Genomic DNA, 6,087 nt, shown 5'->3' on the forward strand with positions numbered 1-6,087 from the left:
TCATTTTCTTTGGTAAAGTGTTAACCAATTTAATCACCATCACCGGTTCATGTATTTCCCACGTACTTGTACTCTCTTTGTAGCTACCATTTGTATACAATAAGTAAAGCTTTCTTAATCCAATCTTCGAGTCCAGATTTCAACTCAATAGCTGTATGAATTCATTTAATTGGGAGCTTTGGTGGAAATTACGTGTATTCATTTAGGCTCGAAATGTTATATATGTTTCCGAAACTTCTCGATTGATCCTCAACATAGTATTTTTAGGTAAAGAGATGAGGTCGTAGTCATGGCACCCGTGCGGTCAAAACTCAAAGGTTGGGTTTTCAAACTTCAAAGGTCACGTTTTACTCAACTCAAATTTTCAGGCATATATGGACCTGTAGCTAGCTGGCATTCATATATACGTAAACTCACGCTTAATTTCTTCATACCAATCTTCACGTTCGAAAATTCAACCAATGCTATCTTTTATATATATGGTTTTACATACATGGTGCTTTGGCGGAAATTACATGTATTCATTAGAGTCGATCGAATTGTAAAATGTGAAAGCTAATTAGTTAAGTTAAACATTGATATATATGAACTGCATGCATGTTTGAAATTAAGACCCTAACAACTCTTTCATTCCCACTGTTATAGATAGGAAAGTGTTAATTATATGGAGAGAATATATAAATTGTTGATAATCCTTGTTCCGACTTTATATTGATTCTAACACCCAAAAACAATCATTCTTGTTTCCAACATAAAGAAATTTCATTCGTTTGACAAGCCAGACCAAAGTGTAATTGAAATCTATATATGTACAGTGTTAAGAAATTTCATGCCAAAAATGATACAGATCGGTGATGGGTGGTTTATATATAATGAAAAATTCTTACAAACGAGTCTCAGCTCCGGTAGGTTGACATTTGTGTATTGTATTACCGGCCTAAACTAAGGTATGGGTTAATATTTTTGTTCTCTCTTTAAACTGTAGGATACATGGCACAAAGCCAGAAATCTGGCATACAAATTCGCCAATTGCACCCTTTGTTTCATTATATATTTGATGCATAAATCATAAATTCAAATTATTCTGATCATTTGTCTCATCGATTTTTCTATATATTCGATCAGTACAGTGGTATATATGCTAGTAATTGGTATTAGCACATTCGATAGCTTAAAGATGATTGATGAGAGCAAGCCGTAATTAATTTCATGGGTAATTTCACTCTCCATTTGGGATGCGCCATCAAAAAAAAGGTAGAAGGACATGCCTTCATACTATTTCTTAAAATGAATAAAGCAACACAAGTACAGAAAAATGAAATAGTAAATGTGTATTGCGTTTCTTCCATCTATTATACACAGCTGGAGATATTTATTCAAGGGCACCAACCACCCAGTTCAACAAAACCATAGGAAAAAACTGTAACGAAAATTTACATCTTGAATGAAGAATACAAAGAATAAAGATATAGATGTGAGTGTTTATACCAACAATTACAACAACAATGAGCTGAGATAACTTAAGACATAGACAAGGTACCATTAGATCTGCACAGAGTTTCCATGTTTTTCCGTTTCTATTTCCGGCCGTATATGCACTACTGGGAAATCGATCAATAGGCACAGATGTTTTCCGTCCCTATTAGGGGTCATTGGGCACGGAATCTATGACTATTGATTGATGGGGACGAATTTTCTGCCTGTATCCTCTTGTTCCATCTCCAAATTGGTTTTTTACCATTAAGGGACAGATATCCCTGTTCGTCCCACCCTGAGCACCATAACTCACGCGCTCTCTTTTTCCCTTTCTGACTGTAACAGTGCTCTATGGTTTTTATATAGTATAATAATCTGATCTGTTGGTATTCATCCGTATATGAAACTTGATACACCGTATATTCATCCGTGCCCAACTTGGGCAAATTTAACACAAAAAAAAATAATTAAAAATTTCAATAAAATACCAATTGGGTTTTGAAATATTTACCCTGGTTTTGGTTTTTACTAATAGGGACCCAGTTTTTTGTCCTATATTGTACCACAGCAAAAATGTTAAGTACAAGCTACCAAATGAAAATACAATACTTCTCAATACCTATACTCAAATGAAAATCTACATAATCTTTTCCCTGGACAATGAACACTTCGTCAACACTATAACAAACTCCTCCAATGGCTCTTGCCAAAATATATCCTGAAAAACAACATTTCAGCAAACAACATTTCATTTTGGTGGCATATATATTGGAAAATGTGGATTGAAATTCTAAGTACATATCAATGAGGAAATACTTAAATATAAATATGTCCCAAATAAAAAATGAATGTTCACTCGGTACCTTTTTGGATCTTATTTCGTTGATTCTTTTCTCCAATATTCCTTCTAGGTTCTTAAGTTCCTTGACGTTCAAAGCGCTAGCAGCTTCACCTATTATATGCCTGCAAACATCACCCGTACATTATCAGAATCAAATTTTATATATACCTCAAAATTCCTTCCTATAGTCTAAACAACCAATCCCATAAGAGTTCTACAATCTAACATAATATGTACAGGTGCATGTCAAAACAAAATGTACAATCAAACAAAGTAAATGTCTCAGTAGCTACTTCCATGAATGAGAAAAGGTCACATCCCAAATTTTACGTTTTGAAACATATTTTCAAAAGCAATGAATTTGAATGTGAATCGGAAAATTATCCAATGCAGAGGAATAATTAATTATTCACGAATGCCAGAAAGTAAAAATTAAAATCATAAACCTTACATCCATATTGAATGTATGATATCAAACTCTAACCATAGAGCGAAAGTGCAAATTTAAATCTAGGAATTTACATAAGAATCATGTCACTCACTTTCCAGACAAGTGGTAGGCGTCAATTACTACACCTGAATGCCCCTTGTTAACTTTCAAGACTAACTCCCAGCAAAGTCACTCCCTACACCATAAAATGGTGTACCGGGTTCACAAAAGAAAAGAAAACCCGATAAGCTTATGAAGCTTGTATGAGTAAAAACTACACAAGAGACTATGTTACACACAAATATAATTCTTAATGTATAACAAAAGAATATTTCAAATGAGAGAATAACATGAAACACATCAATTAACATCACAAACTAATTCAGTAGCTATAACTTATTGAAGGACACATACGAACCAATATATAGACATAACATATCCCTTCCTCTTATTGTTTATACTAACTCAAGGAAATAACTCACGTTGTAAATAACATACACCATTGATAATACTTCTCACCTATAACAGCCACATGGATCAACTCACCAAGTAGGGCTATACACAAACACATATCATACACACCGTGAATGGTCAACGACAAATTAGTGCACTAACTATTTTAAGGCTTTTCACCCCAAGGACTCTTCTTGTTCCCTGCTTGCTCACAATGGGATCAACTCACCCATCTTGTTTCCTACTTGCACACTACGGGATCAACTCATCCATCCTACAAAGTACTCAAGGTATTCTATTCTTTCATCAATTGTAACCTCAATGATACATTACCATATTGATGACACAAAGTTAACTATGCAGGTGTCTACGCAAGTAGATATAAACCTTACAAAATACAAGCATAGTCCAAACACCAAAAACAAAAGCAACTAGAACAAATTGCAAGTCTCAAAATTCCTTTCTATAGTCCAAACAGCCAATCCCATAAGAGTTCTACAATCTAACATAACATGTACAGGTGCATATCAACAAAATATACAATCAAAGTCAGTAAATCTCTCCGTAGCTATTTCCATGAATGAGAAAATACTCACAAAAATGTACAAATGAAAAGAGAAGACATGAACTCAATACAATAACACACACCAAGTCCAATACAAAACTCCAAACCAAGATCAAGAACTAGGCAGGGGTCTCATACCTTCAAACTCCAAAACTGGATTCCTAGAGCAGCAGCTAGCTCTGTCCCACCTCCGACGAGCTCCTAGTTATACTACTACACACAGACACATCCACGGCGTTAGGACATAAATATTAAATACAAATGAACTAGAACAGAGGATATATCCAAACCGAACTCACCTTGTGATCAACTTGTGTGAGACCAACTCCAAAACTACTCTTTACACCCAAAGAATAGCTCAACACCAATCAAGTCTCCCACTACTGCTCCTCTACTTGCTTTCACCTCCGACATGCATCAGCTACACCAGGTCACTCATATCGTCTCTTCACTAACTGAACACCAAATAAACTCCCTATATCAAACTTAACAATCACAACCACAATCTTTGAAGATCAAGGGCAGCCTCACTTACCCGAAATCAGTCTCTTGCTACGTTCACCTACTCTTCATTCCCAGGCTTGTCCAGCTCGAACACTCAATCACCTCTCACCCAGTAAGCCATCTAGAGGCGTCGGAATTAAGGTCAGAGTCGAAATCCTCCTTGGAGCCGAAACCACGAGGCCGGAAAAACCTCGACAAAACCCAGAAAATTTCAGAAAAGGGGTTTTCGAATTAGGGGCTTGGTTCAAAGGATTGAAGACATGAAATTGAAGAAGAAGAGGAGAGGAACAAAACCCTACCTATCGGTAGCCGCCTCGTCGCCTGAGCTTGCCGGAATCCGACGAACACAGTCGTGTTCGTCGACTTTGATCTCCTCTATAGGTGGAAGAATGTGCGATTTGAGGACTGGGTCTTGTAGAGAAGAAAGAGAGGAAGAGATTGGTGGCGGTTTCATGGCATGCGGCGGCCGGAACTGGCGACGCCACGCCGGAGCAGAGGAGGCAGCCGGAGAGGGAGGGAGAGAAGCATGGGCTCGGGTCAACACCGAGTGTGGGCTTTTCTGAAGTCAACCTCTCTCTTTTCCCTTTATACTCGGATCTCAAACTTGTCTGTGTGCCCAAATTACCATATAGTTAGGGATGGATCGAACACTTGTCCGTGCTCAAATTACTTTGTTATATAATTATTGGGGTTATCAGGGACGGATCTAAAATATGTCTGTACCTAAACTAACATTCATTTCATTATTTTATTATATGGTATAAGTTTGGGGACGGTTTATAACACATGTCCATGCCCAAATAAACATACAGTTGGGACGGATCTAAGTTATCACTGTCATATTAACTTACATTTGATTATTTGATTATTTTGGTGTTATTTTAGGGACTGATCTAAAACATGTCCGTGTCCATATTAACATACAATTGATTATTTAATTATTTTAATACTATTTTGAGGACGGTTACTGAAACTGTTCGTGGCCAAATTGTCACTTTAGGGACGGACAATGAAAATTTCCATATCCAAATTATGTATAAGCGCGTGGTAAGCAACTTTGTTGAAAATTTGGGAACGGACAGCTTATATTTGTCCCTCTTATGTCTATAAGGGTACGGACAACCTCGTCTGTGCCCATTGATCTGTGCCTATTGATCGATTTCCTAGTAGTGATGTCTTGAGCAGTTGGTGGAGAACAACCTGCATTTCCATTTGCACCACCCTTTACCTTTGGACTCTTGTCATACATTTCTTAAGGAGAAGGCATGCTTGCAATTAATTGGAGAAATATTTGTGTTGATTAGGTTATGGATCAATTCATCGGTATTTATAGAAAAATTGATAGGGTGTAATGGGAAACCAGGGTGAACATTACCTTTGAATTACTGGGGTTTCTTGAAGGATTTCTCTTCCATGGGTATAGTTTCTTTCTTATTTCCGATTAGTTTCCTGCTAGATCAGCTTGATGATTTGAATTCATTCAAAGATTTGCGTGTGGATAGCTAATTAATACTACCGGCTTTATAAGTTTGAATACAATATTGAAGAAGTTTACCAGAAAACAGTAATGATCTAAACAGATCAACATGGAAATTCTCAAATTACATAAGATATAGTCAAGAACGATCAACCAACAACGAATTCTATCGCATGTATACCGCCCCTTTCTCACTATATATCTTCCCGAAACAGAGACTTGGACAATAACGAGCTACGCAGATAACTGCAGATATATATTATATNTATATATATATATATATATATATATATATATATATATATATCAGATTCAATCCCTTTCTTCAGCATTTGGACAAT

At 36.4% G+C, this 6,087-nt stretch overlaps 1 non-coding gene across 2 annotated transcripts; it reads right to left on the reverse strand.

Annotated features, from left to right (window-relative positions):
* Window positions 1-1,941: 1,941 nt before the first annotated feature.
* LOC101307457 lies at window positions 1,942-4,871 on the reverse strand. 2 transcript variants are annotated; one of them, XR_184063.1, is made up of 5 exons: window positions 4,301-4,871; window positions 4,065-4,220; window positions 3,904-3,975; window positions 2,340-2,439; window positions 1,942-2,194 (listed from the first exon to the last, which is right to left on the reverse strand). It is a non-coding gene; the product is annotated as an uncharacterized LOC101307457 (transcript). The 2 variants fall into 2 exon arrangements; XR_184062.1 differs by having other exon boundaries at window positions 3,904-3,978.
* Between the last annotated feature and the right edge of the window lie 1,216 nt (window positions 4,872-6,087).

Source organism: Fragaria vesca, linkage group LG2 (assembly GCF_000184155.1).
Source record: "Fragaria vesca subsp. vesca linkage group LG2, FraVesHawaii_1.0, whole genome shotgun sequence".
NCBI classification, from domain to species: Eukaryota; Viridiplantae; Streptophyta; class Magnoliopsida; order Rosales; family Rosaceae; genus Fragaria; species Fragaria vesca.